We start from the raw sequence: 25,552 nt of genomic DNA, 5'->3' as shown, positions 1-25,552 counted from the left end.
TCGGTGACCTGGTTTTCACTATGGTACTTTCCCAGGGTGCCACCAACGTGGTTTTCTCTGTTGGACGAGTTTATTTCTCTTTACTTTTTTCAATTTTTTATTTTTTTTGTATTTTTGAATTTTTGAATTTTTTTTGTATTTTGATATATTTTGATTTTTTTGTATTTTGATATATTTTGATTTTGTTTTTGTATTTTGATATATTTTGATTTTTTTTGTATTTTTTTAAATTTTTTTATGTTTTTGTATTTTTTGAATTTTTTTAGATTTTTTTGTATTTTTGAATTAGGATATGCTGAAAAGATATGTGTAAAACCTATGAAGGTGCATGTTATTGATAGGATCCTCTAAAGGTTTTCCCTCTAGGGCTGAGAGCTGATATGGACTAGATCCATAGACTGCTGTAATGATGTAAGGACCAAGCCAATTTGGTTCAAACTTGCCCTTCTTCTCTTTGTCTTGCTGATTTTTTTGATTTTCCTTGAGAACTAAGTCACCCACTTCAAATGTGTGAGGCTTCACCTCGTAGTTGTAAATGTATTGTTCCTTGGATGAATTATGTGTAGCTTGAGTGATTTTCTTCCTTGATAGAGGAACTGGGATAGAATTACTAGCATGTGGACTAAACAAGCCCGTATGCGTGTCACCTAAAGAAGTTTGGGCATCCCTGATAACAAAGTCCTTCAAGGAAGCTCCATTAAAGTTCCATGATGTATCACCAAAAGGGGAAGGATGTGAGGAACAATTGGATGAGTGATGAAGGCTTATGATTGTGAAAAGAAGTGAAAGTAGGATCAACAAGTATGCCTTTTGAATTAAAATTTTAGAACTTTTGACCCTAGTTATTTTGATATTAGGGGAGATCAACTCTTTCTCTTTTTCTTTTATAGGATTTTTATCCTTGACTTTGATTTTGCATTGCCTAATAGCTTTTGATTTTGATTTGGACTAAAGGACTTCTCTTTATTTTTGACTTTTAGATTTTTCTTTTCATAGCTTGATTTTTTATCCCCAATAAGTAAGGACTTTTTTGGTTCTTGTTGATCCAAGTCTAGGAGAGGAGTAGAAATCAAAGGAGTGGATGAAGTGGTAAGGCTATATGAGTTCTCAAGAGGGTTGGTGATACACTCAATAGATTCTTCATTGGAACCACTCTTAGGATTATTGATATCAAGAGGTGCTTGCATCACTAGAGGAGATTGACATTCAGACTTAGTAGCCACAACACTAGGTGGTTCACACCCAATTCCTTGCTATTACAAATTGTTTGTAGGTTGTTCTTGTCAACTAAATGTGTTAGGAGATAGTGGGAGCTGATCAACATGAAAGATATACTCACCACATCCTATGTCTTTAACCTTGAATTTTTCTTTGATCTCTATTTGTTTTGATGTAGAAGATTTCAAGGATTCTGGATCCACATATGATGATGAAGGAACAACCTCTTGATTGACTGGGATTATTATTTCTGATCTAGTTCATAGATTGTTGCAATATATGAATGGGCTAGGATCAGCTTTGGTGGTCACTTCAACTCCATTGTGTGGGAACTTTATACATCAATGATATGTTGAGGGAATAACTCTCATTTCATGAATCCATGGGCATCCCAAGATTATGTTGTATGTGAGATCTAGATCAAGGAATTGACAAACCACATCCATAGTAACTAGCCCAACTTTGAGAGGTAAAGTGAATGTGCCCTTGGATGAACTCTCTTCATCATCATATGGCTTGATGGTGATTGCATGTATAGAATTCACAACCCTTTCAGAATATCCCAATTGCTTAAGAGTATTCAATGTAAAACTATTTAGACCAGCTCCTCCATCTATCAACACTCATTTTATTTGATGTTTGTGTAGGAAGGCTTGAATGTGTAAAGGTACATTATGTGATTGGATTACGGAGGCGTCATCAGCTTTTGTGAATGTAAGGGAGTGTGGAATGGAAAGGTATCCCCCCATGGCTTGAAACTGGTCCATGTTCAAATCAGTGGGGACATTAGTGTCTCTCAAAGTTTTTTCATGAATGGCTTTATGTGCAGGGGATATACGTAAAAGCTCTAGGATGGAGATAAGCATGAGCATCCTCCCTAACTATTATACTAGGTTGTACGCAGGTTTGGTTGTTGAGGAAGTGGTGGTTTTAGCTGGAGCACCTTGCAGAGTGACCTTACATCAATGAGTTATGACATTACACTTAGAGGTAGATTCAAAAGAAGGTCCAATGCCTTTTAGGACAACTTTGGGTGTTTGGGTAGAATATTCAGGTGTTTTGTCCTTTATGATAATGGTAGAGACATAATTGTCTATTGAAATGTGATTAACAGTTGAATCATAGTTATAGGATGCTCTGGTATAGTTGATCTTCTCATTTGTGGCTTTGGTTTTTCCGTTGTCATGTTTGGGAATGGTTCCTTAAACATCTCATGTTCTTGATTGGATGAATGTCCTTCGATCTCAATGTCACCTCTATCAATAAGATCTTATATTATGTTCTTCAACCAATGATAATTTCCTATTTTATGTCCCTTGCTCTTGTGATATTCATAGTACTCATCATCATTCCACCAATTTTGTTTGACCTTTCGCTCATATGGAGGATTGTCAGGAATTGTTATTATCTTATTTGCTACTAGCTTCTTGAAAGCTGATTCAAGTGGTTCTCCCAGTGGGGTGTATTTCCTTTGTGGTTTTGAAGTTGCTTGAGTATTCACTTGGTTGTTTGTAGAACTTGATCCAAAGAGAATAATTTTGGGTCTTACTGTTTTAGCATCAACAACACCATCATTTATTGTGTTCTTGATTTTGTTCCAAAATCTTGGCTTGTCTTTTCCTTTAAAGTCATCTTTGTCTTCTTTGAATATCTTAATGACTCCTTGTTCAATTAAGACCTTCTTGGTTGCTAAGCCTTTCTCAATGACATCCTTGAAAGTGGAAAAACAAGATTTTCTTAAGTCATAACTAATTTCTCTATGGACATTCTGTGTGAACATCTCTACCATTTGTTTTTGTGGAGTTTCACAAGAGCATCTCTTGGCTAAATTCCTCCATCTTTGTAGGAATGATGAAAATGACTCCCCATCCTTTTGCCTGGTGTTGCACAAAGTGGTGACTGATATGTCTATCTCTATGTTGTATGAGAAATTTTGTATGAAAGTTTCCAATAGATCACCCCAAGACTTAATTCCAGGTGGAAGTTGGGAGAACCATTTCATAGCTTGATCACCTAAGATTTGTGGGAATAATCTCACCAAGTATATTTCTTCTGATGCTACCTCAATGCAAGCTGTGAAAAAATATCTTATATGTGCCTTAGGGTCTCCCTTACCTCTGTACTTATCAAACTTTGGTGTCACGAATTGTATAGGAAAAAGAGGCATTGGAATGATTTTGTCAAATGGATAGGGACATATATCTCTCATTGTGTAAGTTAGATTTGGTGCATTTATGTCCTCCATTTTCTTTTGTAAGTCCTTTATTTGTTGTTCCAAATTGTTCTTAGGTGGAGACCGACTTCTTGGACCATATCCCATGCTTGAGCCACCGGGTGGTGGAGGAGGATACTGCATATATGGATGGTATAGATCGTAAACATGCTCATATGGAGGAGGTATAAAATGATACTACGCATGGGGACCACTTCGTATAGAGTCATAATGAGGAATGGAATACCTACTTTGTCCATGTACATCATATTCTACAAGCATGTCATGAGTTTGTTCTTGTGTAGTGCCCCCAAATTTGACACGGGGTTTTCTTGTGTCCAAATTTTGAGCACACCTCTAGATATCCAATTGTTTTGGAGGTTGGTCCTTAACATTGGTATGCAATTGAGTATATTTATTCGCATAAGATTTCCATAATGGTCTGTGTAGATGGAGTTGTTCATGAGATTCTCTTTCATTAGTATCATAAGCTTGACCATGTGTATTTGGGACCTTAGGTTTATGAAACAAAGATGATGGAGACTCAGTCACAAAATGTGGTCCTCTAGTACCTCCACTATTAGGTCTCCTTTGATCCATGTTGAGTTGAGCTTCTTGCATAGGTCAATTTTCCATTATTTGAGACATGTCAAAATCATGAGGTATTTTAGTTCCACTTTGTGCCATCACTTGTAAGAAATATCATCTATCTCATCTCATGATTTCCTCAGCCAATCTATTAAAATGGGGATCCATAACAGAGTCTTCCACTTTTGTTGAATGTACGGAAAAGTTGTTTGTATTGTCATTGTGCATATCATTATTGTTCGTATTATCCACGTTCTCAACATTTTGAGTGTTTCTATAAGGGTCCATGTCAGGTAATGTGGTATGATCAAAATAGAAGAAGATATCATTGTCATACTCATAGGCACTCATGTTTGCAGATTCTTGAGCCTCTTTAGCTTATCTCCTAGATTTTTGGGAATGGGTTTCAACCATGAACTAGGTCTTGACCAAGATGTCTGAGACTACATGAAAATGGAAAGAGTATGGAAGACAAAGAGTTGGATGGAATGTAAATGAATTTGAGGTGTACTTGCAATGTCCAAAGTGTAAGACCAAGTATGTATGTAGTAGAGTAGGTGTGGCTTCCAAAGAGATGATAGTTTATCTTGATGAGGTAAGTTGACCTTGACTATAAGTAATACCAAATGATACCCAAAGGTGATAAACCTTGATGAGGGACCACTTAGCAAAATGTTATTGTATGTATTGTGTTGACAAAGCAAGATGAGGACAAGCAAGTGACCTTTTGACTCAAGTTTAGACAAATGTGAATGTAATGCAAGATGTAAAGCAATGATGAACTTTGTGAGACCCAAAAATAGGATGAGTTCTAGATGAAAACTCAAAGAAATAACCTAGGAAGCTCAACAATTTTGAAACTGATTGCTCTTGTTTGTTGGACTATAAATTTTCCCCAATACTGAACATAGACGTGCTTGTATACTTCACAGACACAGTTACCCAACATAGATGTGTTTAGACACTGCACAAACATGTTTCTAAGATTTTTTGAATGTAATTTGCTTATGATAACATAGGCACATTTCTATCATACACAATTACGGTGAAAGGTCATAGACGTGTTTCTGTCAGACACAGATACATTTCTAGAATCTGAGTGCTATTTTTCCAATTTGTAAAGTTGTTTGTTGTGACCAAATCTGAATTTTTGACTATTTTTTGTGACAAGAGGACACAATGTTGATGAGGCCTTAATGTTTGCAAGTGTTTGGACTCAAAATGACTCAAAAGAAAGTGTTTTGTTTGATGTAAACATGTTCTGCATACACTTAAAGACACAAAAGACACAATGTTTTGATGTGTGATCTTGAATGTTTGAATGTTTAAAAGAAGACAAGCACAATTTCTATGGCTGGCTAGGACAATAGTTGTTGATCCCACATGGAGTTTCCCACAAGGCTATGCTATTCAAAGTGGATACTTAGATGCTTGACCCCACTGTCTCCACCCTCAACACTCACTTCTCTGGGGCAGCCAAGCACCAGTCCCCATAAAAAATCCTTGTGGAAAACATTGTATCTCTACCAAGAACCGTATGTGTGTGGGCTACTCCAGAGGTCCGACCTCCTGCCCCAACAACTAGAAGGATTTGAGCTTTCTAAAACAAAAAGGTGCTAGTAAGGGCATCCACTCATGTGGCCATACATGTGGCACTTTCAGCTTTGTAAATACAGAAGGCTCCTAGCTAGTAGGGGTTACGCCCTACTACTGATCAAATAAATTTGATCAAATAGGTTTATGGGGAGACATAGTGTCGGTATGAACTAAGCAACACACATTACCCATGACTTTTACCATGGATACAGTTATTTATAGTGGTTCAGAAGAGGTGGGTTTTCCTCGCTACCACTTGGGTCATTCTCTCCTTACTAGTAGTCCTAATGACCACACGGGGAGATAGACCCTCTAGAGATTAAACAAAAAGAGCCTATTGCTCAAGACACAAAAGACACTGGTTCAATTTTAGTGCACCAATTGAAGTGTTTACTAATATATGAAAACAAGGCACACAATAAAGATAAAAAATCCTTGCCAAAATTTCTGCAACAAATATTTGTTAGTAGTTTTGCAATAATACCCCTTCTGCAAGTACACAAGTTAGGTAAATTTTAGATCTAAAAGACTTTGTGAAAAAGGGGCCTTCGACAAGACATTTTTTTGATGTATTCAAAGATTTGATTTTACTTGAGTTATTTTTCATCATTAAAAACATACCACCTATAAAATCTCAAGAAATTTCCATAAGTGTAAGAAAATCAAAAAAATTTGCTAATTTGCTCCAAATTTTTTTTTTTATGAAAAATCATAAAAAATTCATATAAAATGCAAAATGGATCAAACAAATCTAATTTGTTTACTGGACACTCCTTATAGCCTTCCAAAGTTGCATAAAAAAATTCCTGCAAAAATTACCAGTAGTTTGTGAGATATCATCAAACTAATGCAAAACCCTAATGTTTAAAGATCCAATTTTGGAGGAAATATTTTGTATCCAAATTAAAATCATAAAGAACATATCCTGTGTATAATTATGAGATATTTCTAAAACTGTAACAAAATCCAAAAATTTCGCTCATTTGCTCTCAAAATTAATTTTTTATGAAAATGCATAAAAAATTCATATAAAATTCAAATATGCTCCACAAAATCTGATTTTTTTACTAAGCATGTCTGATACTATTCTTGACCTATAACAACAATGTTATGCCAAAATGAAAATCCTTTTGTGAGATCTGATCAAAATAATGAAAAACCCTAAGTTTTAAAGATCCATTTTTTTAGGAAATATTTTGCATCAAAATTAAAATCACAAAGAATAGAGTCTATTTATAAATTAGAGAGATTTCCAAAAATATAAGAAAATCCGAAAAATTCGCTCATTTGCTCTGAAATTTTTTTTTATGAAAATTCATAAACAATTCATAGAAAATTCAAATATGCTGCAAAAACTCTGAATTTTGGATTGTGATATCTTGATACTGTCCCAAACCAAGAAACAAAATTTGATGCAAAAATTCTAATCCGTTTGTGAGATATGATCAAATCTCTTCAAGATCTTGATTTTGTGTCCAAAACCCTAGCTGCACAAGGTTATTCTCCAAATTGTTTTACAAAACAACAATATAGGGTAAGAAAAACCTGAAAAAAACATAGATCTAACAAAAATCCATGTCCCACGGGGCATGCCAAAATGTTTATGGTAAAAATGGAAACAAGAATATTGAAAGACCGAATAGATTCAACCAGAAAACCCTAGCCTAACAACAACAAAGATCCACTACAACATATGAAGATTACCTAAGACAATGCAAATCAATGAAATCACAAACATTATACCATCACATGTCCAATAGGGTTTGGATCTCCACTCTTCCTATCTCCATTGATCTTTCTTGATATATTTTCTCTCAGATTTTATGTGTGCACAAGAGCTCAACAAAGAACGGAAATGTGGTTGCAAGTAGGCTTGATCACATATGAAAGCTCAAATGCTAGAATTCTTGAAGGATTGATTAGATAATTGAATAGGGTTGATAATGAGAAAGAGTATCCTCTTATATAGAAGACACTATAATAAATGGAGGGATAAGATTGAGAGGTGTAAAAGATAGATAGTCGGCTAGGATTAGAGGGTAGGTAGTGTAGGAATTAAGAGATGAATGACATGTGTCATGGGTACAAAAGGCTAATGAATTAATTAAATAAATAAAGATTTATTTAATTAATAGAGGAAGTGGGATCAATTAAATAAATAAAAGTATTTATTTAATTTAGGAAAGGGGTAATTTAAATAAATAAAAGTATTTATTTAAATGAGAAATAAGGCTAGAAGAGGATAAATGAATTAATTAAATAAATAACTATTTATTTAATTAATAGAAGAATTAGGCTAAAATAGTTAAATAAATAAGAATATTTATTTAATTAGACAATACAATTTTAGGTGTCTACAGTATGCAATCATTTATGGATTAAATTGTATTATCAATAAGAATTGTTGTCTTCACATGTTCTTGTAAAAATTATTTCCTAGTAGATGTATTTTGTATATCTCCTAATTGTAACACATGAAGAGGGGAATTCTAGATAAATGTATATGTCCCTCTTGTGTGAGAATTTGTAATAACTATGGAGTGACCATAGGCTCAAATTGCATTTATATACCTAATAGGTCTTTGAAAGAAATAAAAAATATCTCACTAGTATTTTCCTTAGTGTTATATGTTTTCTTGGGATTGCTCTTTTCATCTCCATGTGCCACATTTTCTACATTATCACTGACTTTTTCTTCTTCTCTATTAATATCACTTGTATCCATAGTGTTCTTTATAGATCCAACCTCTCCTTTACCTCAATAGCCAATTCATTATCACTGTTCTCCACAACAATTTATTCTACACTCTAAATAGAATTCAAAGGATGTACACACTCCTCAAATCTTTTCTCGTCTCCTTGTGAATCAATATCATACTTCTCTAGAGGAGTAGCCTTCTTGGACTACTCAAACTTATTTATTTTGCACCAATATTAGCTAAGAGAGCATCAAATATTGTCTTATTAATGTCTTGGGTAGAAGAGACAACCACATCTTCAAATATTAGTTTGGCCTTCTTCATTTCTATAAGAATTTGAGTTATCTTCTCTTTAGTTTCTTTCTTCATTCTTTCTATATAACACCAGTCTTTCCTAATATGGGTATTAATCCTTTTCTCAGTTCAAAACTCTTTTCCTTGCATCTATGAAAGTTTTACTCTTTCCTCATGAGTAAGAGATGCTCCAACATTATTTAGTGCTTGTTCCCTTTTTTTTTCTTCTTTTAGGACTACCTTTTGTCTCTCAACACCAAGAACCTCTACAAGCTTTGTTAGAAGTTTTTCAAGAATTCCATTAAGAGTCATGTTATAGTTGGTTAAAAGTACATCACTATGGCCTTCTCAATTGTTGCTTTATCAGTTGGACAAACATTGTCATATAACTCAACTATTTGATCTAAAGCTCTGATATTCTGCCATTGTATTAAATGTGGAGGCGAACTCTAGAGGAACATGTTATTGTATATTTTTCTTGGTTTTTTTCTCTTTACTTGAATATGAAGGCCACCTTTCATTTCTCATATTCTTCTTCATCATAAAATTCAACAATTATAGATTCCAACTTATCTTTTTTTCTTGTTGCTTCATTCTTTGTTTCTTCTTCTTTGTAGGAGCCTCAAATTGCTCTAGTATAATAGTAGAAAGTGTTTTCTACTAGTAGGTATTGGTGTTCTAGTGAATGGTTTACATAGAGTGGTATTAGTAGAAGTGGACCTTTCAGTTCTTCATGGTGTAGGTGGCGATTATGGTGCCTCAACAACTAATCCAAATGCCTCACTAGAGCCCTTACTAGGTTCCTTCACTTTTATCTTCTCAAATGTTTGGCTACTTAGAATTTATTCATAGGTTCCAAGTCTCTTTACATTAGGATCTATGAGTTTGTTGAGCAATAGTTCAACATGGGAAATCCATTAATGTCTAGAAAATGCATATGGTATTTTCGAATCCAAGAAGTTCTAGGTTCAAGAGCCGAGCCATATAACAATTGTCTTTGTCAGCTAAAAATGTAATTACCTCCTTATATTTTTCAGCAACTTCAGCTAGTACTCTATATCTCATTTTCATGTCACCCTAGTTGGTTGTCAGGAAACCTAAAAAGGCAATGTCACTAGCTTTCCCATTTAGAACGTTAAGAATATGATCCCTAATTTGTTAAGGAACAGACACATATGTTCTTTAGAACATATTCCTTTTATTAGGCAATTCTTTCGTGAAGTGAAATATTAGGTAGATGATTAAGGATCCTTAGTAGAAAGGGTATTTAGTTTTTTTGGTTTCCTCAAATTATCCATTAAATATTGTCTTAGTAGCTCACATAGATCATTATATTTTTTGTCCTTGATCATTTTATAGGTAGTGTGTATGGCAGTGACATAAGCAGACCCTTGATGATTTTTGAAATAAATCTTATTAGTGATGTCCATAGAGGCATACGGGATTCCCAAATTAGCAATGTGATAGATATTGGCAGTGCCTTGTTATTAAACTTAGCTCTAGTCGACCTAATAACCACATCATTCTTTACTAACTTTAATGTTGGAACATATTTGGTAGAACATAATCCTAATATAACCTTAATAGCTTCTTTTATTATATTGGATGGTCAATCTAGCCAAACGAATTGTTCATATATCAAATTCAATGCAATTCTGACCATCTCCATTTCATAGAACATGGAAAAGTAGTAATCTAGACATCCAACTTCTTTTCTTCTAAACAAGCATATTCTAACTTCAACATAGACTCCATATTTGCCAAATATTTATCTCTATTTTTTTTTAATTTAATGTGAACATATTTTTCCAAATGGGTATGAATACAAGCCCGAACATCTTCAATATTATTTAAATTTCATAGTAAACAATTAAATGTCCCAACTATTTTATTTAAAATAGGTTTGTATGGCCATTTATTAAGGATTGGTCATTATTCATCACCAACATCTACAACACTAATAGTAGCCATGATATACTTTTGTGCTTAGGGTTACAAAAGTACTGAGAAATACCTAAAATATTGATGGCTAGGGTTGGCATATAGATGCACATGAAATCTTCTTCAGTCTTTAACTCCTCACTCACTCTTGAGGTAAAAAATGATAGGTATAGTATAAATACTCTTTCATTTTCCCTAGAAATTGTGCATTTACTACTTATCTTGTTAAGTACCTTTTCTCTTTTCTACTACAATAGGAACAATTAGACACTTCACAATTCTCCATAAGAGAAATTTTTGGTTCAGAAAAAAGTCAATTGACTTGTTATAGCCAACTCATAATAAACACAACATCTTGGACCAATATGCTAAAGATTTTAGCATCTTTACTTCTTAGGGGTTTTGAAGATCTACTAGTATAACTCCCCCTGAATAAATAGCTCTTGCAATTTAGTTTCTAGAAGAACCATCTACACCATCCTAAGGTACAAATCCATCCTTCACCTTAACATATTCCTTATTTTCTACCTTCTTTACCTACATATTTTCCATCTCTTTCTTTATTTGATCTACCTTCTTCTGGGAACTTGAAGACCTGACATTCTTTCCTCGTGAAAACTTAGAAATATGTCCTTGTTTGTTATTATTATAACATTTAATAACTTTTTGTGGAGCATTTACACTCTTTCTTATATTTGTTCTGTGATTAGCTTCCTTGTGACCAAATTTGTTGCATGTATAACAATAGCCATTGAAAGATTGAGTATTCCTGGTATTGGATACATTCATAAAACTATTAGTCATTACTCTACTTATGCATTCATTTTTCTTATGACCATATTTGTTGCATGCACAACGTTGACCATTAAAAATTTGAGGCCTAGAGGGACTAAATAACTTTATGTTCATCCTACCTTTGTATATTCTACAACCTTACGTCCATTCTTGTTGCAAGAAAAATAATCATCATTAAAAGGTTGAGGATACCTACTTTGATTAGATTTTTTAGGAGTCAATCTTTTGAAATCATTTCTCTTGTTTTAGACTTGAGAAAATTTCTTCTCATTTTCCTCTATCTCCTTGGATTCTTCTTGAACCTTTTTTTCCTTTCTTATCCTTAGAACATTCTCATTATTCAAATCCAAGGCCACCCTTTTTCTTTGGTGGTTTCTGATAACCAAGGAAGTCACTACCTCCTTTGAGTTTGAATATTTTCTCTACTTGTTCTTTTGCATCCTCCAATTTGTTTTTAAGAGCTACAATTTTTTTCTCAAGATTTTTCCATTATATTGTTTTATCACTAAGTTTGGTTTCCAAAAAATCTACAACTTTTTTTCCTCCTTTAACTTGAATCTTTAAATTTAATGTCATTTTATGCCTTTTTGAGTGTTGGAAACTTGAGTTGTTGTGCCTTGTTTTCATTGATGTCAACCTATCTTATGTTGTTTTTTATGTCAACATTTATTTTATTGACATGGAATTAATAATGGTATAGTAGATGTTTCTACATGCATGAAAGAGTATTTATGCACAATTTTAATTGTTCTGGTGGTGATGAAGATGTTGTGGTGTTTTTGAAAGTTTGGAATACTGAAAGTTTCTGTGTAGGAAGCAATATATAATGTCTTGGTAGATGAATATCTCACATTACCCTAGTTTGTAGAGATTATATGTTGTGGTTCTACATATGATATCTATGCTTTGTATACATTGCACTATCTTTTTTGTAGACACTATATATGGCTCAATTGGTTGAACTAATTATTATTGTTTCTAATAATAAGGTTGTCTATTAGAAAAGGTCTATAATAGGTCTGGTGGCTTCTAGATATGTGGATTTAGGTGTTACAGTTTGGTAGATTTTTTCATGTGATATGTAGTGTTCCATTTTAGTTGTCAATTGGAAACTTGATTGGAAATTAAAGTTATGATATTTTGAGTTCTATTTGTTATTTATTTTGGCCTCCAGTTAACTATAATGTTGTATCCTACTTGGATCATACTCTTTTGGTCTGGGTTTTCCTTAGAGGATGTGTATGGGTAATGTTTTGGTTCTCACCATGTCATTTGTAGATCAGTATTGTTTTTTATGCATTCAATAATGTTTTAGGTTGGTTGGTTAGCACACTTCATTGTTCATCTACATGTTTTGTTTGAGGTCAACCTTGGAGGACGCACTATTGTGTGCAGTTCATTGGAATCATTTGAAAATGTTGTACTGCAATATTTTTGGGTCCTCTGTATCTCCTAGAATTGACGAAATTTGATATTTTTGGTCTAGGTGGCAAAATTTATGCAAAAATATATATTCTATATGTGGCCAACCTAGTTAATGGTTCTGATGATTAACCTTGCATATAAAAGAGCATGAATGTATTAGTGAGTGAGTGGAATGGGTGTGAATTGATCCATCAAAGGTGTGAAAGACCTAAAAGTGGATTTAGTATTGAAGATGTGAGAAAGATTGTTGTGAAGAGATTTGATGATTATATTCTTAGTGTGATATAGATCAAAGATTTTATTATTGAATTAGAAGAGTTTGCTATGATATTGAGTGTTTAACATAGTGGCTCAAGATCAATTTCATGATTAGGAGATCTTGTTAAGTCCAATTTAGTTATATGTTTCTCTGCAAGAACATAGTGAGTTACTTGGAAACTTTTTGTATCTTTCCCTAAAACAATGAGTTTCAATATTACAAGTCACTTGCATCTTGCCCTAAGTTTATTCACCTTAGTTAAACAAGTCCTCACAAGAGTAGGGTGTTTGGAAGGATATATTGTAATAGATTATTTATATTGTGAGTTTGATTCTCACTATGGTTTTTCCTTGATTGGGTTTTCCATGTAAATCTAGTGTTCATCTATTTGTTGTTCTTCATACTTTCATAATGTGTTGTTGTTAAGATTATATTCTTGTGATTTAAATTTTGAGGATTAGTATTTAAGAATTAGTAGGTCTAGATTGATTCACACTCCTTTCATAGTCTTGTGGCATGTTCAACAATTGGTATCAGAGAAAGGTTCCTCTATTGAAGTTTAACTACTTGAGGAAGATCTAGAATGGAACATTACTATGCATTCAAGGCTCCAAAGTTTGATGGCATAAATACTGATTATTGGAGAAAAAATATGGAGTATCATTTGGGTACTATGATGACTAAGATTTGGTAAATCATTAAGAAATGTTATACTACTCCACAAAATGGTTCTACAACTCTAGATGAAAAAAATCATATGAGAGTAATGTAAAGTGTATTGTTACAATTGTACTTGCTTGAATGATGTATTGTTTAGAAAAAATACAGGATCTAAGTCAGCTAAATAAATATGGGTCAAGCTAAAGAATTTATTTGAAGGAGATGAAAAGAAAAGGCAGGCCAAGATTACAAATATAAAGAACAAGTTTGAGAACGTGAGATTGTCTAACGATGAAAACATTGAAGGTTACATTCATCAAGTGAATAAAATATAGTAAATTCTTTTAGAAGTGTTAGTGAATAGATAGAGGAAAGTGAAATTGCAAGCAAGATAATGGCAACATTACATAAAAGATATAAACAGAAGAAGTATGTCATTGAGGAAAGTTATGGGATGAATAAATACACTATGAATTAACTTCTCAAGTCACTTGCTACCTATGAGATTAGAAAATTAAATGACATCAAGAAGGAAAGGAAAGAAGCAAAATTTAAAGTGACAAGGAAGCCTAAATATGAACTAGAAAAAAATGAAGAGTTTAATGAGATTGAATAAATATTTGTAGGAAGATTGAGGACAAGAACTAGGATGTACATAGGTAAATTACCCCTAAAATGTTTGAATTGTAGAAGCATAAGATATTATGCATCTATATGTATTTATAAGGAATATTATGGTGGAAGACCTAATGATGATAACAAAGGAAATGAAAACTATAGAGGGTTTCATAGAGATATTAGAAGAGGTGATAGAGACAAGTTGAAGAGAAGTTTATGTTCAACAAAAGCCTGCTCATATGAAGAAGAAGAGGACATGAATGAATAATACTTGTTCCTCATTTTAGAAGAAAACAATGATGAACAATCTAGAAATTTAGAAGACAAATCTATTGCACATGCTCAAGTAGAACCAAAGGTATAGATCATCTATTCTAGGTTTTCAAATCAAATGAATGGTAATAGAGACAAGTTTGTTAACCTTGAAAAATATGATGGTGGATCAATTAAGTTTACAAGAGAGGAAGTTGAAGTAATTTGTGAAAGAGTAAGGATCTTTATTGATGTAAGCATAAAAATGAAAATGATGATGCTTACTATGTTAAAGGTCTAAGACATAATCTATTAAGTGTAAGCCAAATGTGTAGAAAAGGGTATAAGGTCATATTTCATGGGATTATATGTGAAATTATAAATAGAACCTCTATAATATTGTTTCCTATAGGTGCAAGAACTAATAACAATGTTTACTATGTAAAGGACAATAATGAAGGTAATTAAATTTACTGGCACATGTTTGTATTTAACTAGCCAATAATAAAGATGAATATGTTAGAAGATAAAAGTTGGGAAAAGATGAATATCTTAGAAGATAAAAGTTGGGAAAAGATAGTAGAAGAAAAACTAAATCAGATAGAGGAAAATGGGACAGCGAAACTAGTAACTAGCTCATAGACAAGAGTCTAGTAGAAGACAATCAAAATGAAGCTAGTAGTGGAAACATCGAGAATGAAGCAAGGAATCTTAATCAAAATGCTTACCCTCAAATTTAGAACAAAGATTTATCTAATAAGTCTCGTACTCAAATTAGGTACTCATCAACTTTCAAAGTTAATTTTTTACATGCATTATGATTGGATATAAAGCTAGCGAATGAAAAAATCAAATCAGATCTCAACTATTTAATGGTAAGTGTTACATTTGTTGCAAAGTTGTCCATAGGAAAATAAGTATAAAAGTAAAATAATGAGGAATTAAAATAGTATAAATGTTCAAAATTTAAATGCATGTTGTTATACTTGTAATAATATAGGTCATAAAGCTATTAAGTGAAGAAGAGTTATCAAAATAAGTGGGAGCAAAGGAGGAGATAGGAATATCAACTATGACAAACTTGGACATGTTTCCAATTTTTTTAAAGAAAGTAGGAAGAATAGTCCAATAAAGAAGATTGATATCATTATAGAAAAGAAGGTATAAGAGATTTAGATGAAGGAAGCAAGATTGGAAGAAAAATGTGGGTATGGATCTGCACCCTCTAGTGGTGTTGATTCTTCTTCCAACTTAAATAGATAGTATGCATTGTCTTAGGGGGAGAGTGAAATGAAAATCTTATGACCCCTTTTGTAGTTTGTTGCTAAAATAATTTTCAGCATGGTATATATTCTTGTATTTTTATCTTCATTCGTGAAGTTCCAAAAGTCTAAAGAGAATTGTTCATACATATAGATGGAGAAGTTATTTGGGCTGCTAGATCCTATTGAGTTGGACCTAGTCTAGATGTAAATGCAAGCATGACAAAGGAAGAAATGACCTAAGGATAATGTTCAAAAATTCTAATGATAGAAATGGAAGGTGTATTTGTCTAGGGTGACTTGTCTGGATCTGCTTTTGTGTTTTGGATCAATATTGTTTCTACTCTTAGGGGAACATATAAGGATGATATTTTTTAGATATCCTCATTAGCGGGAGTAATGCCATCTCTTGCTAAATTTTATATGTGTTGTACTCATTAGGAGAAAGTGTTTTAGTCATAGGATGAACTATTCAAAGTTGTGCTTGTTGTCATTGATAACAAAGAGGAAAAAATTAGTATGTTGCCTTTTGTCCTTGATGTCAAAGGGGGAGAGATATATAGGTTGAGTTCGGCTGTCTTTTGTACTGGTAATACACATATTTGTCATCAATGACAAAGGGGGAGAATGTTGGAAACTTGAGTTGTCGGGCCTTAGTGTCATTGATGTCAACCTATCTTGTATTGATATGAAAATAAGAATAGTATAGAAAATATTTCTACATGTAAGAAATAGTAAATTTATGTACAATGTTTAATGTTCTAGTATTGATGAAGATGTGATGTTTTTGGAAAATTGGTATAGTGGAAGTTTCTATATGTAGGAAACAATCCATAATGTCTCAATGGAAGAATGTCTTACATTTTTTTGTTTTGAGAATATTATATGCTATGGTTCTATGTATGATGTCTATGCTCTATGTACATTCCACCATCTATTTTGTAGGTGCTCAATGACTTAGTTGGCTGAGTCGATTTCAGCCATTTCTAATAGTAAGGTTGTCTATGAGATTCATGTGACCTATGTAATGTTCCAGTTCAATTATCAAGTGGAAAATTGATGGCAAGGTAAGTTATGATGTTTCGAGTTTCAGGTGTCAACTATTTTTGTCTCTAGCTCATGGTAATATTGTATCCTACTTGGATCATATTATTTTGGTCTATATTTTCTTTAGAGGATGTGGATGACTAATTTTATGTGTCTCACCATGGTGTTCAGATATACATTGAGTTTCATGTATTAGAGAACATTTTGGGATGACTGGCTGGTGTGCTTCATTGTTCATGTACATGTTTCATTTGATTTTGACCTTGGAGGATGTGCTACTATGTGTAGTTCATTGGAATCATTTCAAAATATTATATTGTAATGCTTTTGCATCCTATCTATCTCCTAGAGTGGACCTCATTTGATATTGTAGGTCTAAGTGACCGAATTAATGTAAAAATGTATATGCTATCTATGGCCAACCTAGTTAAGGATTTTGATGATTAACCTTGTATATAAAGGAGCATATATATATTAGTGAGTGAGTGGAATGGGTTTGAATTCACCTATTTAAGTTGTGAAAAACCTACAAGTAGATTTGGTATTAGAGATGCATGAATGGTGAAGAGATTTGATCATGATATTCTCAGGGTGACAAATATTAGAGATTGTGTTGTCGAATCAAAAGAGTTTGTTATGATATTGGTATAGTGGCTCAAGATCAATTTCATGATCAGAAGATCTTGTTCATTCCAAATCAATTATTTGTTTCTCTGCTGGAAGTCACTAAGTCTCTTGGTAGCTTTTGCATCTTTCCCTTAAATAATTATTTTCAGTCTTGCAAGTCACTTGTATCTTGCCATATGTTTGCGTAACTTAGTTCTACAAGTCTTCTAAGGAGTAGGGTATTCCAAAGACAATATTGTAACAAATTATAGGTATATTGTGAGTTTGATACTAACTGTGGTTTTTCCTTGATTGGGTTTTCCATATGTTAACATTATTTTGAGTTTATTCGCGGGCGGCATTTTCTACATTTTAGTGGTCCCACCCTTTTTGTTTTGCCAGCTTTCCCTCTCCCATACATCAAGCGAGACAGATGTCGGCTCGACGGGGTTTTTGGTCGCTCGCCTTTCCTGTTTCAGTTTTGCATTAGCATCGAGCTACCACGTGGCGTGGGTTTTCATGACACGACATTTCTCTTAGTCTACCCCCCATTTTTTATCATGATTATCTTGTTGTGCGGTTACATTGGTTAGCTGAACATCATGGGACTAACAACTTTAGGGGCATTTTGTCAAGTATGGCCTGGAGGCATGCCACGACATATGTAATGGAAGGTGGTGGAATCCAAAAGTTTGTTAGCAAGCCTGAGGCTCTATTTATGTTAGTTTTTTCATTATTGTAAGGGTTCAAAACTTTTAAGAAATGATTATGTTTTCGTAGTATGAATTTCAGCCTTTAAAGATATTATTGTTATCTGAAAGAAATCAATCAAACTGTGCCTGTGGCCTTTGTGATCTCTCTTTTCGATATGCTCTGATGGTTCTTTTCTGTGTTTTTTATTAGGATTCCAATAACTTTGGGAATATATATCTAAGATTCTGCTGATTACACTATGTTTTGTAGTTGTTATCTGGTAGATGCATGATGGGTATTTCTTTATGTTGCAAGGAAATTTGATTGTATCTTAGTTGTGTTTCTAATTCGGACTTGTAGATTGTTGAATGGGCTCAAAAACCATATGTATTTGGGTTTTTTTTGTATGCTCACGTCTTCTTAAAAAATGCTTTGGCATATCGCCTCAGTAGCTTAGTTATATTGTTTCCGAGTGTTTTCTTCTTCTCCCTTTTCTCAAAAACATAAGAGTCAGCTTCTCAATCCCAAAGGTCAATCAGTGAACCTTGCGCATTCTGGTCCCCTATCACTGAATTTCCCATAAGGCTATTTGTTTTCCAAGGTAAAATTTAGAGTCAACAGTTGTTTTTCTGGCATGCCCAGTGGGACCACTTCTCAATAAATTCAAGCTAGTTTATGAGCCATAAACCCATTACTAGGAGCCAGACAACTTTTAATCTCAGTTTGCTCATTCCACCCCTAGTTAGCATTTATCAATCTATTGTCTCCTCTTCCCATAACCCTCCTATTTTATTTGTGGTCGTTCCTAGTGTAGTAATGGCTCAGATTCCACCTAGAAATTTTGTTACATGGGATAATGGAAGTCTTCTCATTCCTCCAGTCTTGCCTGCCACATGGGCCCAAATCCCCTTTGCCACATTGAAAGTGGTTCCTAAGTTTACTGGAGAATATTCTAAAACTCCTAGAGAACACTTGCAAGATATAGCCAATTTCTGCACAGTCCATAGTATAACCGAACAGAATCTAGCTTTAAGACTGCTTGTGGCATCTTTTAAAGGAAGAGCTCTAGATTGGTACAGATCCCTCTCTCTAAATTCTATAGGTGACTGGGATCAACTAGGCGACCATTTTTTCTAGAGATTCTCTGACAAAGCAGATAGGTCATCTTTGATGCATCAGTTGATTACGATAAAGAGAGGGCCACAAGAAGCGTTAACATAGTTCAATTTACATTTTCAGAGGACTTGGGATCAAATACCTCTATCTGCCCATCCTCCCACTGACATGGCATTTGTTTTCTATCTAAAGACTTTGAACTCTGACATATCGGTGATTATTCAATCTTGAGGTGGTAATACTCTCCCTCAAGCTTTCGAATTAGCCATCTCTGTAGAAAATAACCTGATTGATGTAGGGAAGCTATCATCGTGACCACTTATGCCTATCTTTCTAGATCTATCCAATCAGCCAAATGGCCTAAGTGTCCCAGAACCAACTGTTGCCAGTTCACCTGTTTCCTAATCTATGTACACCTACCCTAGAGCCCAGCAAGCACATCCGCCTCCTCCCTCATCTTTAGCTACAGAGGTTAGTGATATGAAAAATTTGCTGAGATCCTTTTCAAATGAAATAGTCAATCTGAAAAGATCTCAAATGTCACTAGCTAAACCCCCTTTCCAACAAAATTACCAATCTAATAGACCTACTTATCAACACACTAGTATGTGAACAATCGAGTTGCTTCAAATCAATCAACTAGTCAGATAGTTCCCACGCCCAATCCGTTACAAGCGGTCTACCCTAACACTGGTAAATAAATAACAGTGGGACAAAATAATCTAGCAGATGATACCAACTCTTGGTGTTTTCCATGTAACAGTGCACACACCCCAAGATATTGTCCGAGAGGTAATCTACAACAAAACCTTGCAGAGCAGCACTACCAAGGTATTGCAATTGATGACTCAGCCTATGTGGCCCCCAACATGGATAATGCATCATTCATTGCACAGATGCAAGGCATGTCGATGGAGCAGGAAGCGGAAATAGCCCCAGATCATGCATTTTTCTCTTGGATGGAAGAAGACGATGTTGTGATGACTAATGGTGTGGCCCCATCAAGCTCGAGGGCTCCTCAAGTGAAATAAAATTATAATCTTATATCAAAGAGGCACTTCACGGGAGAAAATGTAAACATACAAGGGAAGTTCCCCGCCGACAAAGTTCCCGAGCAACCCATAGCTACTGTTACTTATCCAAGGAAAGATTTTATTCAGTTTAAGCCTAGAGAAACAAAGGCATTGGTGTCATTAGTGCTAGACATGGTGAAGCAGTTGAGGAAAGCCCCAACCAACATATCTTTATGGGATCTTCTCTCTATACTAGAGAAAAGGAGTCATTCGAAGGAAGCCTTGTCTAAGGAGGTTAAACCCCCTAGTGGGAAAGCTGCTACTTCTCTGTTGATCAATGAACAAACTTCTCAGCCTCCTGTAGATAAATTATAATTGCCAGCGGCATTAACAAATGAAGCCATTCCATCAAAATCTCAATCAGAATGTAGGCCTAAACCCAAGCCTTTCTATTTGACCTTCATAGTAGGGGATAAGCTACTGCATAATTCTATAATAGACTCTGGCACTAGCACTACCATCATGCCTAAGCAAATCGCTGAGGTGTTATATATTAAGTATGAGCCATTAAATCATGGTGTTATGAAGTTAGATGGAAAGAAGGTACAGACCGTGGGCCTCATTATAAATCTTCCGCTAACATTGTTCACATGTCCTAGCATCACAGTGTCTCAAGAAGTAGTGATTATCGACATTCCCCCTATTTTTGGCCTCTACCTCTCTAGAGATTTCACTGCCAAGATAGGAGGTTACCTGTCTTTAGATTGGTCTCACCTTATCCTCTATACTCAGCGGGGCACCAAGCTCAAAATCCTCTCAGAACCCCTCCATACTAAACATGTGGCGGATCAAGCTATGCGCAATTTTGAGCCCACTCACACTTCAATCTCTGGCAAAGAAAGAAAGATGGTGGAATTCATTGAGGATGAAGAAATAATAGGGGATACCTCTCCAGGATAGGATGTTTTTCTCAAAGAATTCAGTGACTCTGACCCATATTCAAATTATCATGCCATTGGTCTGGGTACTTACTACATTTTTGATGAAGGTCAGGTTATCCCAAAAACTAGTTAAAGATCCCTTTACCCAAAAAGATTTATCTTCTGTACTCTGGACCCTACATTTTGATGGTGCAAGGTACAAAGTAGGCTCAGGCACTGGGATTTGTTTTACTTCACCTCCAGGTGAAAACATTCTAAAGTCTTTTCGCTTATAGTTTGCATGTTCCAACAATGAAGCTGAATACGAAGGACTGATTCAGGGCCTGTTGTTAGCAGAAAAGATGGGTATAAAGAAATTAAAGGTTCTGGGTGACTCTGAACTTGTTGTTAATTATATTTGGGGAATCTCTAGCACAAAACGTGTTCGTATGAGATCTTACCACCATAGAGTGTGGGATTTGATCGAAAGCTTTGATGCTTTCAACATCAAAAGGATTCCCCACAAGACAAATGCATCCACTAACTAGATGGCCACTATTGGATCACGTTTTGACCCCATTGTGGATTTGCTAGTTAACCCCCAAGTGATTGGCATCATCATTCGACCACCTATCCCTAATAATGGTACCCATTGGCAATTTTTTGAGAGTGACGAGCAAATCGCCCTGTTCATCCAGAACTTAAGGGAATTTGTAGATAAACTACAGCCTAAGGTTAAAGAAGTTTACGGGGGTCAAATCATATAGTTAAAGTCAAATAAGCTCCCTAATGGGTTAATCACCTTAAAAAATATTTTTGACCATGATGATGCCAAAAATGATAAGTGGAAGCTTATGACTGACAAATGAGACTATACTGAAATATCGATAGGTGGCGGTAGGATTCTCAAAGTCGAAAGGAGATTTCCCCCAAAGACCGAAAGAGGTTGGCCCGATGCTGTGCTAAATATGTGGGCGTGCTAGCATGGTCTTATGAGGATTTCAAAGGATACAATCCTAATGTCATTCAACATACTATCGAACTCATAGATGGAGCCAAACCGGTCTGACAAAAGCAGAGACTTGTTAATCCAAAAATTGAGTTTCTCATAGCCCAAGAGTTAAGGAAGCTGATAGAATCAAGAATCATCTATCCCATCAAGCATAGTACGTGGGTATCCAATTTGGTGTCCATGAGGAAACAAATTAGAGATATCTGGCTATGCATGGATTTTAGGGACCTAAACCAAGCATCCCTAAAAGATCACTACTCGTTGCCATCAATGGAACATTTTTTAAACATAATGGAAGGATCAGAAATGTTCTCAATGCTGGATGGTTTTTCGAGTTACAATCAGGTACTGGTAAAAGGGGAATAGTAGCATAAGACAAACTCTACGACCAAATGGGGAACATTCACCTATCAAAAAATGCCATTCAGGCTGTCAAATGTCAGTGCAAATTTTCGGAGGGCCATGGACTTGGCCTTCAAGGAGCTTGTTAACAAAATCATCCTTATATATCTAGATGACCTGACTGTGTTTTCAAAAAACAAGGAAGATCATTTTGATCATCTAGAGCTAGTTTTCCAAAAGTGTTTAGAGTTTGCACTCTTTGAGCCCGAAGAAGTGTATTTTTGGTGTCCCGCAAGGCAAATTGCTAGGGCATGTTGTATCCAAGGAAGGAGTCTCCATCAATCTTGATCGGGTCAAGGTGATAAAGCAGCTTCCCCTTCCTGTCAATAAGAAGGGAGTTCATTCTTTCCTAGGCAAGGTTAACTTTGTTATCCATTTTATTTCAGATTTTGCAGGAATGGTGAGGCCTATCACCCTGATGCTTAAAAAAGAATTTTCAAATGGACTTCTGATGGGAAGGATGCTTTTGAGAAAATCAAAGAAGCTATTTGCTTAGCTCCTATTCTATCCAATCCTGATATGACTAAAGACTTCATTATGTATGTTTTCTCTAGCCCCTATATCATTGTTGTGGCCCTAACCTAGAGAGAAGTGGAGTCAGGGGGCAAGCACCCTATAGCTTTCTACTCCAAGACTCTAAAGGAATATGTGGCAAGGTATAACCTTGTCAAAAAACAAGCTCTCGCTATGGTTAAGGGCCTTAAAAAGTTTAGGCATTTCATCGCCTATAACAAGACTATGGTGTATGTCACTCATCCTTCAGTTAGAGAGTATATCATGGAGGGTGACATCACTGAGAAGAGGGAAAATTGGATCACCAAAATCTTGGAGTATGATGTTGACGTCAGGCCTACCAAGACAGTCCATGGCAAAGGTTTGTGTGAGTACTTAGCATAGGATTTCGGACCCCGAGACTCCGAGATAGCCACAAACGAATATGTTATGGCAACTTTAGAAGTAGTGGAATCATGCTGGTTAGAGGAGCGAAAACATTTTATGAAGACTGGAATTTTTCCTGAGAGCCTCCCTCAGGGAAAAGGAGGTTCTATAGGTTGCAGAATAATGGTTTCTGATTGATAGCTGATGTGATTTTTAAAAGGAATTTCAACGAAGTCCTGCTCCATTGTGTGAATCAAAGCCAAGCTGACAAGATTTTACACGAATTTCATTACGATTCATTAGGAGGTCACTTCTCAGCACTGGATATTTTTGGCCATCTATGTTTAAGGAGGTGCAAACCATGGTAAGAACGTGCAAGGAATGCCAGTATTATATTGGAAGATGGAGAAAAGAAACAATGCCACTTCAACCCATAGTGGTGGAGCAACCCTTTGCTCAATGGGGACTCAATTTCATAGGGATGATCAACCCCCCAAGCTTGGCTAGACACAAGTGGATCTTAACTGCCACGAATTATTTCACTCGATGGTCCGAGGCTGTCCCTTTAAAAAATTCATCTGAGTCTGAAATCTTAGCTTTCCTAGAGGATCTAGTATGTCATTATGGTCCCCCAAAGACCATAATTTCAAACAATTCACATGCATTCATAGGCTCATGACTCACCCAGTTCTCCCTCAACAAAGGTATTTATCTGAAAAACTCCTCAAACTATTATCTGCAAGGAAATGGACTCGCTGAGTCCACCAACAAGAATCTCGTCAGACTCATCAAATGGATAGGCTCAGAGCACAAAAGGGAATGGCATCACCATTTGAGGAATGCTTTATGGGCAGACCAGATAACACCAAAGAAGGTTTTAAAGACCTCCCCGTTTAAATTGGTCTATGGGAAGGATGCTTTGTTTCCCATCTCTCTAGAAATCCCAGCCTTGCAACTACTTGAGTCTTTCAAAGTGGTAGAGAATGGCCCCATGGACGTGAGGTTAGCCAAAATTATGGAACTAGAGGAAACAAGAGAAGCGGCATTCGTATCTCTCTAGACCCATTAGCAAACTATCAAAAAGTGGTTTGACAATAAAAAAAGTTCTAGTCTGCAGTTCTAGTAGAGCGACCTAGTTTGAAAGTTTAATGAAAGGACTGCCAAACCCAGCCAACATGATAAAATTGATGGGTTATGGGAGGGTCATTTCCGTGTAGTGGGTTGCAAAGGTTACAATTCTTTCAATCTTGAGGATATGCAAGGAGACCTTCTTATGATCCCAGTCAATGGGGTCCACCTAAAACCTTTTTATTAGTGTTGTGTCTCTGATATATATAATGTAAATAGTGATCTTGTGTGCTTTTATTTATTTATGCTTTCTCCCCCTGGTAAAGTTGCCAATTCAAAAATGCCATTATTAAGGAAAAGAGAGAAATTCAAATATGCATTTTTTTTTAAAATGAAAAGAGAGATTATCATATTTTGAATAGGTTTACAGAGATTTACAAAACGTAACAGCGCCTCTGGCTATATTTGTCAAAATTAAACAAGAGAAGAGAAGTGGAGGCTATCAGTAACAAGAAACATCTTCATCCTCTTGCTCCCCCAGGACAAAATCAAAGTCTTCAGTATCATCTGATGTATCTTCCCCTTCTGACCACTCACGATCTAAAGCGCTTCTAGACTCTTCAGCCATTATCACGAGGACTATGTTAGGAGGAATGTTCGACATCAAATCTCGTAGGAATATGTAGTCCCTAAAGTTGATGTACCATTCAGTGCCATCTAGAACAGGGATGATCAGGTATATTTGAAGGAGGAACTCCGTAGTGAGCTCCGTCTAAAATCGATGAGAAGATAGCGACATATTCTGTAGTTTGCCGATGAGTGGATGCCAAGTCGCCTCTTCTCCATACATGATGAACCTCTACAGGTTTCGATGCCAGAGGTAAGCCCCTGAAAAAGATGTAGTATGTTATGAGATCCTCCAAACCTTCGAGATGATCTCCCGAGAAGAGAGCTCTCGTAATCTCTGTGGCTTCATA

Source organism: Cryptomeria japonica, chromosome 8 (genome assembly GCF_030272615.1).
Source record: "Cryptomeria japonica chromosome 8, Sugi_1.0, whole genome shotgun sequence".
NCBI lineage: Eukaryota > Viridiplantae > Streptophyta > Pinopsida > Cupressales > Cupressaceae > Cryptomeria > Cryptomeria japonica.
The sequence above is the reverse complement of the archived record's forward strand: the minus strand, read 5'-3'. Positions refer to the sequence as shown.